Here is a 13644-nt window from a genome sequence, read left to right on the forward strand (position 1 = left end):
TTTTTGACTCCCAGATGATTTTTTTTCTCCACCATACCACATTTACCATTCATCTTGATTCATTCTTTCTAACATCTCAAAGTCTGGAAAAGTTATATTATCTTCATTTGGAGCCCTTGAAATGTTTTCAGTAGCTAGCTTGATTTTTTTTTTTTTTTTTTTTTTTTTTTTTTTTGACATCCTGAGCTGGCTTTGGAGGAAGGGAGTCTGTCTTGAGCATTTATTTTATTTGAACTAAAACCTAGACTTAATTTGAAATTGAAAAGGAAGAAATTCCAACCAAATCAAAGGAAATTGGGAGGCGGGGGAGGGGTTATGTGTGACTATGAACTAGGCAACCCAGAATAAGTTTTCCTCCATACAGCAAAACTAGTTATGTTAATTGACCAAAACAAAACCAAAATTAATGTTCCCCCCACACCCACTCCACCCCCATCTAGCTGAAAAATTTATGGTACTACTGGCAGAACATGAACGCTCAGGTTGGGCAGAGAAATGTTGAATTTAAGGCTACTTAATTTGCTCCGGTGTAGAATCAAGGCACACATTCTGTTTTCATGTTGCCTCTATTGATGTTACATTGGTAACCATGTGTTTTATCTTTTCCGCAGAACTTGGGACTGTAGATAAAAATCTTTACTTCAGTCTTTTGTTGACAGTTTGAAAGAAGCAGAAAATTCCTCTTGTCCTTCTTGATTGAGGCCAAATATTTGATTCTGCTTGACTTCTAAAAAATGTCTTACTAATATTTCTGAGTGATTATCCATAAATAAGGATTACCCTACAGCAATTTGCACTCTAAAGATTTTTCCATTTAAAAATTGTATGCTTTTATTGACAGGAAACACAATAGTCCAAATTTAGTTCTTGTCATTTTTTTATATAATGAAAGATTGTCATCAATATTAAGTAATTACATTAGTCACATTAAATTTTGGTTCATAACGTAGCCATAGAATGTTCACTGTAAAAGGGACTTTAGGAATCATTTGATCCCAACTCCTCATTTGACAGATGGGGAAATAAAGACCCACAGAAATTAAGTCATTAGGCAAGTGGCCAAACCATGGCTGGTGCCGGGCTCGGGGCTCCCGATCCCAAAGGCATTGCCCTTCTAGAGTAAAAGCTTCCATTGCCGGGGCACCTTCAGCTACACAAGGCAATTTCCTCACGACAATCCACTGAGCTAGTTGTTGTAAGATGATTATCTCTGTTTTAGAGATGCAAGAAGTGAAAGTCTTAGAGGTAAAGTGAATTGTCTGTAGCCACATGGGTTCTTACTGATGGAGGCAAGATTCAGGCCTACATCTCTTCTGACTTCAAGATTAATGTTCTTTCCATGGCCCCCTAACTCAGGAGGATAGAGATGGTTACCGGCTGTAGAGTAGACAGGGATGTCACATTTATTACCAACTATTGCAGAGGAGATGTGGAAGATTCTCATACTGGATTCATAGAGGATTCCTTATATTTAGCATAAGTGCAAGGAGCTGAGATTCAAAGGTTGTTGAGTTGGTTCATCCCTGTCCAATTCATTATGACCCTATTTGAGATTTTTTTTTGGACCGAGATAGAGTGGTTTGTCATTTCCTTCTCCAGAGGAAAATGTACTCATTTTACAGACAAGTAAACTGAAACAAACAGGGTTAAGTGACTTGCTCAGGGTCATATAGCTAGGAAGTGTCCGAGACCAGATTTGACTCATCTTCACATGAGTCTTCCTGACTTCAGACCTGATGCTCCCCATACTCATTCTCAAGGAGGTTACACCTTAATAGGAAGGATAGTGATACAAGGATAAGTGATAGAGTACAAAGGAGAAGGCTAGATATAGTGCTATGAGGAATTTGAGGAGGGAGAAGTCACTTTCATTCTGGGCCATCCAGAACCGATCTAAGGGAATGCTCTATGAAGGAGGTTATAACTGAGTTAAGACTTGAAGAAAGGCCCAAGTATTTGAAAAGGGCACAGTGGCTTGAGTGAAAGCCAGTTGAGGAGACCCCCTTCTGGACCAGATGCAAAGTAGGGAGGCATTGGAGACAGGGGAATGCCATCAGGTCATGGAGCTAGAAAGGGCTCAGAAGTCTTCCTGCCTAATCTCTTCATTTTATACTGTGGGCAAAAGTATAGAGGGGTGGAATGCAGGAGGTGTGTTCAGGATACAGGATGCTTGTCTGATGGGAAAGAGAAGCAGGGGGACCAGATTGGGCCTTGAATTGGAGGCTAATTGAATTTAGAATATAGGCTCTGGAACCTGGGGAGGTACTGAAGGTTTTGGGGTATAGGTTGAGGTAACTTATTTTAAGCAATGTTTCAAGGGGAGATAACATGACAGCAGTGTGTAGATTTGTTTGAAGAGAAACTGGAAATGGGGAAACTCCCTTGGAACATGTTATGATAATTTAGGCATAAGGTGACAAGAGAGTGTTCCAGGATCTCTCCTGCCTTTCACATTCTACCTAGTACTAAACTAGTTTGCATATATGCCACCTCCCTCTCCCACCTCTGTTGACTCTCTCAGGTGAAGGGATTAAGTTCTCTCTTAGCTATGTATCCTTAGCACTTCACACATTCATAAAGATTCGAAGAATTCCAATTTTGGCCTGACAGTGAGTGCTGTATTGTGACTATTGAATATTGTATTCTCACCTGGTGTCCTTCCCATTGTCCTGATTATGTCTGGTCTGGAGCCCAGTAATAATTACAAGCTAGAGTCGGTAATTCTAAGGAACATAAACAGCGCTGTCATCCTCTGCCTCCCCAGAGCCTAGGAATTGAATCTTGCCCACAAGCAAGCTAGGTTGTTAAGCTGTCAGCTTAGTGTATCCACAGAGAAGTACAATATGTACCCGTAGAAATGCTGAAAGGACACAGGGGGCTGGGCCAGGCTGGGGGAGGGAGAAGGAACTTACATGCCTGAGCTGAGAACATGAGCCAAACCAGCCGAGCAACGCCCAGTGATAGCCCAGCATGCTGGCAGCACATGTGAGCCTTTGTGTTAGAAACAGTGTTTAATGGGGATTAGGTGCCAGACTCTATGGAGAAAAAAGTGTCAAAAATATAGCTCTATGGTCTTTAAATCTGTTCTCTTATTTGCAGCCCTCTCACCTTATAGATCCTGCAAAATACAGGGAAAGTGCTTGGGTGCCACATTCTGGTGCAAAAATCCCTGCTCTTGGAATCCAAGCTCTCTCCAACCATAAGCATGTTCAGTCATTTGCGTCTCATGCAGCCTTTCTTTTTTCCTATAAAAGGGAGGTGAGCTGATAACACTAGCCACCTCAGTTTTGCTGTAAGGAAAATACATGGCAATTTATAAAATGCTAAAGAAAAGTCAGTTATTCTCACTAAATAATATAAATATCTTTCAAAAATTTCTTTAAACTCCTGATTGAAAATAATATAATTTTAGCCCTATTGCAGCACTTTTCTTTAGGTAAATTTTCAAAGCACTTTTACATTTGAAAATCTTATATTCTCAATATCCTGGTAAGGTAAGTATGAGAGGGCTAGTATTTAATTATTCCCATTGTTGGGATCATAATGGCAGGTTTCCTCCTACAGCTTGGAATGAGATTGGGACCAGCAGGGTGATTTTACTTGGCACTGAAATTGAAAAGTGTGGCACTTTCTATCCCAGGGGTGGTCTCGGGGAATTTTGCTACTGGCATCAGACATAAAAAGAGCTGGACCACCCAAGAAGGACATTGTCCTGCTGTTTCCCAAACCACTTGTCTAATGTGGGTAGAGCTTTTTCCTGCTTGACCCTAACTTCTGCTCTGAATGCCCTTTAAGACTATTTTCTTTACTCTCTTGCTCCAGAAACACATTTCAAAAAAACATTCTTATTGACACACAAGACTCTGAGCAAAATTTTCTGCAGACAAAGCTTCAGTCAAATGAAGTTAGAATAGTGATTCACATGTGCATTGCAGATGACTCCAGGAAATGTGTCTGCCCCCAGGTTCTCCACTCACCTGGCGTTTTGGAAGGCTTTTTGGAAACTAGAAAGAAACTTCTCTGGGGTAAAACACCATTATCATTATTAACTTCCCTTGCAAAGCTGAGGCTTCTGTTGCAGAAACCATGCCTTCCACCACTAAATGCCAAACATTCAAAGGAAGCAGAAAGAAGATTTCTAGGATACTATTAAGAGCTTCAATATCAATCATTTGGCCCAGAAATTGGATCAGACAAAAGTGCTAGTGACCATCAAAGTGACTTTGGGGCATAAGGAAGAGGAGAAAGGAAGATAAAAACCTGAGTATAAACTGTGGGTCCTTTTTTTTTTTTTTTTCAGGCTGCCATCAATCAGTCTCTAGCCAGCTGCTGCCCTTGTTTTCTTGCCTGTGCTCAGGCAGTAATAACCAAGCAACTTTCCTGGATGTGGTGGTCTACCACCGTAATGGTAACTTTGTCATGTATAAAAAGTTCATGATTTCTGGCATTTCCCCCCAAAAAATAAATGCTTTCAGTCTTTGCAAATGTGAGATAGTGGGACATTTGCCTTTCTAAAATAAAGAAATAGGTTCCTAACTAAGGATGGAATGCATTTAAAAAGGACAACTATTTGCCTTGAGTCTTACATATCTAATCACAAGGGTTTTAAACTGTAAACTAGAAAGAGAAAATCCTGTGTTTCTCCACTAAGCTTGATCCTGTAGAGAGCAGTTGTATTATAGGGAAAAGAATGGCAGTAAAAGTGATGGGGTATAGGGGACTCTAGGTGAGGAAATTCTCTCTGCTTCTGCAGGTCAACATCTGCCTTGCAAGGACAGTCTTAGAGCCCTGAAACATTAAGTGACTTGTTAAGTCACTTAATCAGTGTTAATCAGTGGTCTCACAGGCAAGATGGGTCAGAGGTAGAATTGACACCTGAGTCTTCTTGGCTTTGGGCTATCAAAACAGGAGAAATATCCAGAGATTTATAGACCATATTTAGGAAAGTAGCCAACAATGGGATCTATGGCCTCTGGTGTCTGTACACACGTTCACAAAGTATGTGTAACAAGCAAAGTGAACTCTAAACCCTAATCCAGTGAAACAAATTTGACTTCTTAGATATCAGTGAAACTGATAGGTAGAATGGAACTCTGGAGTAGAATATGGTCCAGCAATGGTCTACCTGGATTCAGAAAGAACAGAGAAGCTTAAAGGGAATTGGGGAGGGAATTGGGGGTGCAATTGGAGCAGCATCTATTCAAGAAGCTATTCTTCTTGTGTAATCTTTTTTTAAGACTACCAATAATTGTGTGAAATAGGTTCAATAAGATAGTATTATCTAGGGGGCAGCTAGGTGGTGCAGTGGATAGAGTACTAGCCCTCAACTCAGGAGAACTTGAGTTCAAATCTAGCCTCAGACACTTCAATACTTCCTAACTGTGTGACCCTGGGCAAGTCACTTAACCCTAATTGTCTCAGGGGAAAAAAAGATAGTATTATCTACTAAACAGTGAGGAAATATGGCTAATAGAAATGGTGTGCACGGTTATAGAGTTAGGAATGATCCCAGACAGAATTTGAACTCAGTCTTTCTGACTTTACCTTAAGGGATTTATCCATGAGCACCACACATTGCCTCTTCAAGAAGATACATTTATGTGACAAAACCCAAAAAGCACAGACAGAAGAGGAAGAATGGTGGAAAATATTGAGATGAACATCAACAGAGGCAGAATCAATAGTAATATCATCATCAAAGAATGCTACAGACTCCTTGGAGAGAGAAGAAACGATGAATTCGGGAAATGCATTGCAAACCTGGCAAAGAGGCACAATGTACTAGAGATGGGACACTTTAGTTGTCCATACTTTTGCTGGAGCTTTTTCTCTGACAAAAGAACAATTAATACCTGTTTGGCTTGCTTTAATGAGAAAAGGTAGTGTAACTCACTAGGGAATTGCTCTTTTGGATTTGATTTGCATCAACAAGGAGAAACTGGTTGCTAGGATGGAAATAATAGGAACCTTGAAGGAAAGTGACCATTTCATCTTAGAAGGTGAGATAGTAGGGAGCAAAGCTGAATAGTATGGAATGCTTCCTAATGTTGGAGAGAGCAGGTTTTAAAGTCGAGAAAAGGAATATATATATATACACACATCATCCCATGACCTAAAAATTCTATAGAGAAAATCAGCCTCGGAAGGATAGGAATATGTCTCAAGACAAACAGCTACAATTTTAATGAGGAGGCAAAAGGGTAGTTACTTAAAGGGACGGTATGGATGCACACGAAATCCATCAACCTTTATAGATTAAAAGCAAACAAAGTCATGTACTATCTGTGGAAGTAAGGGCACATCCCAGAGAATGGAATCAAAAGTGTGGTAAAGCACACTTAAAAAACGTCAAAAGTTCGGGAGCTCAGATTGGGGTGAATTTGGCAAGGAAAGCTAAAGACAATACTCTTTAAAGACAAGGACTCTTTAACACTCTATTGAGGGAAAAGCCAAGGTCTCAGGAGAGATAATGCTGCTGCTGATAGTAGATAAGACAGTGATAGAGGACCGTGATGAGAAGGAAGAGCCACTCAATTGTTGTAGTCCACTTTATTCCATCAAATAGAATGATCTTTGAACTGGAAAGGAGAGGAAAAAGAAGACTAATAGGGTAAAAGAAGAACTCAAGGTAAGAAGAGAAATAATAAGAGAGAAGATAGCTGTCAATGATGAGTCAAAATCACCAAGTCCCCAGGAACACATATTAGAATGAATGTGACTGCTGAGCCACTATCAGGGATCTTTGTAGCATTTTTGGGAATGGAGAAGGTACCACAAAACTGAAAAAGGGAATTTGTCTTTAATTTTGGAAAAACAGAAGCAAATGGTACATGCACAGTAGGAATCAATGAACTCGACTTTCATTCCTGGCAAAATCTTAGAACCTAATATTAATGTTTGGTTAGTGGACATGTCAAAAAGGAAGTGGTGCTCACCCAGAGCTTCATTAACACCAATTCATGCTAGACTAACCTCATTTCCTTTTTTGATAGGTTATTAGGCCTGGGGAAGCTGTGAATGTTGTTTACTTAGATTTTAGCAAAACATTCAACAATGTCCTGTTATTTTTGTAGACAAGTTAGACAGACAGGGGCTAAACAGTTATATCGTTAAGTGGATTTAAGATTGTTGAATATTTAGACTCATTAATGGTTCAGAGTCCCCTTGTTAGGATGGACAAAAGCCCTGGCCAAAGGCCTAAGGAATATGTGCTTGGCTCTCTGTTTTGGATAAAAGGATAGATGGCCTGATCATCAAATTTGCAAAAAATGCAAAGTGAAAAAGGATAAATGACAGTTGGTTGAAGTGTTAGGATCCAAAAAGAGACCTAATCAAATTTAGCAGGGGCAGTCAGTGTGGGGAGTAAAGTCTTAAGAGTGGCATCCAAAAAAAAAAAAAAAAAAAACAAACAAAAAACCCATAATACATTCAGAGATACAAGGTAAAGGGAGTGTGGTTAGGCAACAGTTCATCTGGAAAAGACATCTGGGGGTGGTTAGAAACTCAAGATGAATCAACAGAGAGATGTGGTAGCCTCAAAATGTTTTTTAAAAGTACATCTTGTTGATATTTTTTATTTTTCTATCACCAGCATTTCCCATTGTTTCCCTTTCCTGCTTCCGGACAGCTGTCCCTTATAGTGAAGAAGAAAAAAAGGAGTTTAACAAAATGGACTAACATATTGAAAAAGTCTGGGATTATCTATCTGCATTATCCACACTCACAGGTTCCCTCAGTTCTGCAAAGAAGGTGGCAGTACCTTCTCTGCAGATAGCTTTGGAGTCTAACTTGGCCATTAAAGTTTTTTAGCATTTAGTTTTGATTGTTTCAGCCTAAAAACTCTCCTGTTCTCCTAAATTGCATGAAAACACTTAGAGTGCTCAGAACTAGAGTGGGGATTATATTCTATGTGACCTCGTGGCATCGTGTTCAGTTCTGGACACTATGAAGGATGAGGAAGAGCCAAGAACACTCAGATGAAGGCAACCTGAGATCATGGCCTAGGAGAATCCATTGAAGCAAATGGTGATTTTAGTCTGAGGGGGGAATAAAGCCCTTTAGAAGGACCTGATAGTCATCCTCAGGGGTATTTGACAAGATCACTTGGTAGTGGTATTATATTGCTGCCAGGGCAGATATAAAACAGTGGTTGGAATGGCAGATTTAAAAGTGATAGAGGGAAAACTTCCTAATAATGAATGTTGTTCCAGGTGAAATAAGGAATCCTAGGAGACAGTGAATTGCCCCAAATGCAGGCAGGATTGTTCTTTTCAGGCATGTAGAAAACATTCTTAAGTGTGAGTTGGAGTATATGGTCTCAGAGATTCTGTGAGACAGGAAAGTTAGATTCACTTTGCCATATGAAATGGGGATTACAGTACTTAGGCTGTGCATCTCACAGGCTATTCTGAGGAATATATTTGGAAATTGTAAAAGGTTATCAAACCATAAGTTGTTATGAATGAGTATTCCTCCCTTCCAGTGGCTAAGTGCCTCTCAGCTCTGACAGGCTCTGATCTCTTTAAAAGTTCTTTCCTGTTTAGAAACACTTTCAACATCTCTTCCATTGTTAGCATCATCTGAGCTCTCACATGCTGTGGGCATTGCAGCATCTTGCATTATCAGCTCTGAGGAAAGTCAATCTTATAAAAGCCTGCCTCTGATTCTAGAGGTAAGCCTGTTTGACATTCAATAAGAGGATCCCCACCCACCTCCTTCTGGAAGCTTCCTTGATTACTCCATACCTCAGGGGTATCTCTCTTGTCTGATATCAGCATCTATAATTTGTAATGGGTCATTTTATTTGACTATATACAATCTTGTCATATTTGCTATTATTTCATATGTATTAGTCTTGTTTTCCCACCAACATTTTTTAAGCTCTTTACAGGCAGAGTCCATGTCTGATTATCTGATGATTCTTCAGTGTCTCCTTTACCCTATTCCCTATCCCATGCACGAACTGTTGAATATGAAAAATAAAGAACAATTACCTCCTTCCCCCTATGGATTATGTACAGTTTCACCTTTATCTTATAACCATTATTCTTTTTATTCTATCACTGTCTTACACACACACACACACACACACACACACACACAGAGCATCATGATAATATAAATTTTGTACGGAACTTAAGTGTTTCCAATATTCATCATTTCATTTGATCCCACCACACTATCAGGAGGAAGTAATGTAATACAGGCATACTATCTCCATGTGATGGATGAGGAAAAGAACTCCAAGGTGACCTACAATCTGTGTAATCTGGCCTAATCTCTTGATTGCTACAATACTCTTTTTACTCTGAGAATATGGGGAGCTTAATTGAGATATCTAGTGTCCCTTTCTAGCTCTGACATCCTGTGATCCTAGAACCTGCCAGGCCCAAGATCAAGATCAAATCAACTCTTCTAACTTGATTTGATACTCTAATGCTACCTCTGAATTATCTGTTTATTCCATTATCTGAGTTTGTACCTTTCCATCATTATAACAGCTAATTTTTCAACAAGTGAGGCTTTCCCACAGTTAGGTGCTAACTCTGACAGCTGTCCTAGATCACAGTTTTTGTCTCATCTCCTTGCCCCCTGGGTCTTTCCATCTGTGTTTCTCATTGAAAAGAGATCACCACTGCAGTAACTTCTTATTAGCCAAGAACCTTGTAAACCTGTTTGCGTCTCTTTGCTTGCCAGTTATAGTTTTATGTGACCCTTGCTGTTGGGGCAACTCCAGGAAGAGTTTGGAGACTGCTCTAGAAACATTCTGCACTCTTGAGTAGGAACATCCTGGAAGGCAGATGAGCAGAGCTGGAAAGCCTTTGGTATCCCCTGGTGTTTATATGTCTAAGGACCTCTGGAGGGTTTAATTATTTCAGTTTTCCAATAGTACTTTCTCCATTCATTTGTGGAAGTAGTGAGTCATGCTGAGTTGTCAGCTTCTGAACAAGATGGCTCTCTAAAGCTGTTAAAATAATATGTCATGGGCAAAGATTTCATCACAGTGACCAACCTACTAGTGCTGAGTTACTCTCATGCAGCTAGGCTGGTCCTTAGAACACAAAATTTATTGCTTTCTGCAAAGCCTTACCAGCTTTACATTAATCCCAGATTTCATCTTGTAATATAGGGTCTATTGTTATAGCCTATTAAACTTACACATGATAACTGTCTGAAGTAGTAGGAAGAAGGCTAGTCTGAGGAGGGCTTGTCAGAAGATCTATAGTAAACTCCTGACTCCTCTGTTTCTTCATGTATGACTGATATTAACCTCTTAGAGCTCCTATTTCTTTTTTTTTCATTTGTTTGTTCTTGCTTTTTCGGGGGGGGGAGGCTGTCCCATTTCTTCATCTATAAAATAAAGCTGTTATTGATCTGACCTGCCTCCCAAGATCATTATCGTACTCAAATGAGATGGTGGATAGAAAAAGCATAATGGATATAAATATTAATATATCATTTTATTTGTCTAGCCTTTATAAACTGCAAATGCTATAAAAATATAAGCAATGATGGTTATATTCTGTGTAGGTTATTTTACACAGAGTTTACAATCAGTTAGATACTTGGTTTTAGTATTGAACAGTATTGAATGATCTCCCTCAGCTTCTAAATATCCTCTTGCTACCAAGCCATATATGAGATATGCTAGGTAAAGGGTGGGTAGGCAGATGACTTGTTTCGTCATTAGGTGGCACCTTTGCATTTGATGTTATAGATGTTAGTTGATTTTTGGGATAGATATTTTTTGAGGATAGTAGACAGAGAGAGAGGCAGAGACAGAGACAGAGAAGGAAGGAGACTGACTTAGTTTCACCTCCTATATAGGTCATGTTTTGGAACTTCTACCAGATTTTGAGAGTATCATCAGAGACCTGCATTAGTTTTCATGGATATTAGTACTTCCTAAGATATGATTGTATCATCATGATGACTTGTGATAGTAAAATCCACAAAACCCTTTAAGTCATTGACATTTACATTCCATACAACTTCTCCATTTTGTGCAGAATTCCCCCATTACTAGCATTTCCCCTCTCTCTCCCAGGAGTGCTTAGGAAATGTATTCATTGTTTACTGTAATACTGGAGGGGAGATAGGACAGAAAGGTTCCTAATAACAATATAATATTTTATCTGTATAATGCTTTTTGTTTTATGAAGTTGTTTCACAAACATGATCTCACTTGTTCCTGTGTAAACTAGATATGATATTTAAATGCATTTATAGCTACCTCACAGATAAGGGCATCATAAAATCATGAAATTGCAGAACTAGAAGAGTACATTAGAATATCAGAGCTGCCAGTGCCCTTAGAACATAGAATGTCAGAGCTAGGGTGTACCTTCAAACAGATGATGTCAAACTGGTAAGACCATCAGAGACCATCTAGTCCAAACTCCCTGTTATACAGATAAGTAACAGGCCCAGAGAGGAGAAAGGGACTTGCTTAGCTCACTCATAGAAATTTTGTATTCATTTTCATTCAACAAGTTAGTACAAGTAATTAGATAGTAGATACTCAAATATTTTGTGAATAAAAGTTTGACTGACTGACCAGCTTAATGTGCCAAATACTGCACTAAGTGAGCAATCTCTGCCCTCAAGAAACTCATAATCTGAAGGGAGAAACAGTATGGAAATCTATGTACAAAGAAGCTATACAAAGGATAAATGAGAAATAATCAAGAGAGGGAAAGCATTAGAATTAAGAGGGATTGGGAAAGTAGAAGATGGAATTTTATATGGCATTTAAAGAAAGCCTTCAGCTAAGAGGCACATGAAGGATGAGGGACAAGAAGGGAGAGCATTCCAGGCATGAGGGCACCCTGTGGAAAGGCCTGGAGTCAGGAGATGGATGATTTTGTTCATAGAACAGCTCGGGGACCAGTCACTATATCTCAGAGTGCAGGAGGTGGGGTAGGATAGGTGGTACAAAGTATAAGAAAGTTGGAAGGATAAGGGAGAGGGTTATGAAGGGCTTTGAATGCTAAACAAAGGGTTTTATATTTGTTCCTGAAGGTTTTGGGGCTAAGACATATGTCAGATGTGTGTGTGAGAAAGATCACTTTGATAGCTGAGTGGAGGAAGGTCTAGAGAGGAGAGACTTGAGGTGGGTAGATCCATCAGTAGTCTGCTGCAGTAGTGCAGGAATGAGGGAATGATGGGCTAGGTGCTCCAGGGCTATGGCAGTGTCAAAGGAGAGCAAGGGGAATATGTGAAAGATGATAAAAGAGTAAAAATGACAGACCTTGGTAACAGATTGGCCATGGGACAGGAAGGGAGTGCTAAGAGTTGAGGATGACACATGAGTTGTGAGCTTGGGCAACTGAAAAGATGGTGGTACCCTAGTAATAGGGAAGGTTGGAAGCGGGAAAGGTTTTGGAGGAAAGATAACGAGTTCGGTTTTGGACATGTTGAATTTTAAGTTGTCTCTAGAACATCCATTTCAAGCTGTTAAATAGGCAGGTAGAGGATCAAGACTAGAAGTGGGCAGAGTGGTTAGAGCTAAATAAGTTGATTTGAGAATCATTAGCTAATGATTCTCATTAGCACAGAGGTGATAATTGAATCCATCTGAGCTGATAAGATTGCCAGGTGAAATAGGACAGAAGGAGAAAAAAAGAGAGTCCTGGGCAGACCCTTTGGGATACCCAAGGCTAGCAGGTATGATCTTGACAAAGATCCAGCAAAGGAGACTGAAAAGGAATGTTCAGAAAAGTGGAGAGTGGTATTCCAAGTAAGAACCTAGAGAGAAGAAAATATCAAGGAGAAAAGGTTGATGGAAGAGCATCAAAGACTATAGAGAGGTCAAGGAGAATGAGGACTGAGAAAAGGTTTTTTGGATTCAGCAACTGACAGATCATTGGTAACTTTGGAGAGTGCAGTGTGTGTTAAATGAGATCAGAGGCCAGATTGTAAACTGAATTAAGAGGGACTTTGTGAAGAAAGCAGAACTAGGAAAAAAAAAAAAAAACTACACATAATGACTATAGCAGTGGAGATGAAAAGAACGAAAAGGAAAAGTTGAAACTGAACATTGTCGTAATGATCAATTTTGGCCCTAGAGAAGAGATAAGAAATGTACCTCCCTCCCTTTGTAGAATGGGAGACTGGATGTGTAATGATGCATGTGCTATTGGTGTGCTGCCCAGTTTTGTTGGATTCCTTTCCTTTTTTCTTCCTATGCTTTGTGGCAAGCAATAGCTTTCAGTGGGCATGGGAAAGGGGATGCATTTGGAAATGAAAAAAGAAAGAAAGAAAATGTTTTTAAATTAAGGAAAAAAAAAAGCTGCTTGTAAAATAGTTGGAGATGGAAGAATTTCTTTGTTATTGTTTATTTGTTTCAGTCATTAACTCTTCTTTCTAACTCATTTGGGGTTTTATCGGCAAAGGTATTGGAGTGGTTTGCCATTTCTTTTCCCAGCTCATTTGACAGATAAGGAAACCGAGACAAGCAGAGTTAAGTGACTTGCCCACAGTCAGGCAGCAATTAAGTATATGAAGCTGGATTTGAACTCATGTTATTCTGACTCTATGCCCTAGCACTCTATCGACTAGGCCTCTATTCCCTTTAATTTTCCTGGCAAGATCAAGGATTACTTTGTAAAGAAGGTGGCTTGTAAGATGACCATGAAGAATGAA

The 13644-nt window shown here is 39.5% G+C and overlaps 1 protein-coding gene across 5 annotated transcripts in view; it reads left to right on the forward strand.

Annotated features, from left to right (window-relative positions):
• The window catches only part of GNG7 (G protein subunit gamma 7), a 359526-nt gene that overhangs the window by 139588 nt on the left and 206294 nt on the right, over positions 1 to 13644 (forward strand). For 2 of the 5 annotated variants that reach the window (XR_004231236.1, XR_004231235.1), the window contains exon 4: positions 4301 to 5329. The exons of 1 other annotated variant lie outside the window; for it this stretch is intronic. The gene's annotated coding sequence lies outside the window, so the exon portion shown is untranslated. Of the gene's footprint in view, positions 1 to 4300; positions 5330 to 13644 lie in introns of those variants that run through there. 2 more of the 5 variants (XM_031948079.1, XM_031948081.1) reach the window with 1 other exon arrangement.

This window comes from Sarcophilus harrisii, chromosome 1, assembly GCF_902635505.1.
Source record: "Sarcophilus harrisii chromosome 1, mSarHar1.11, whole genome shotgun sequence".
Taxonomy (NCBI): domain Eukaryota; kingdom Metazoa; phylum Chordata; class Mammalia; order Dasyuromorphia; family Dasyuridae; genus Sarcophilus; species Sarcophilus harrisii.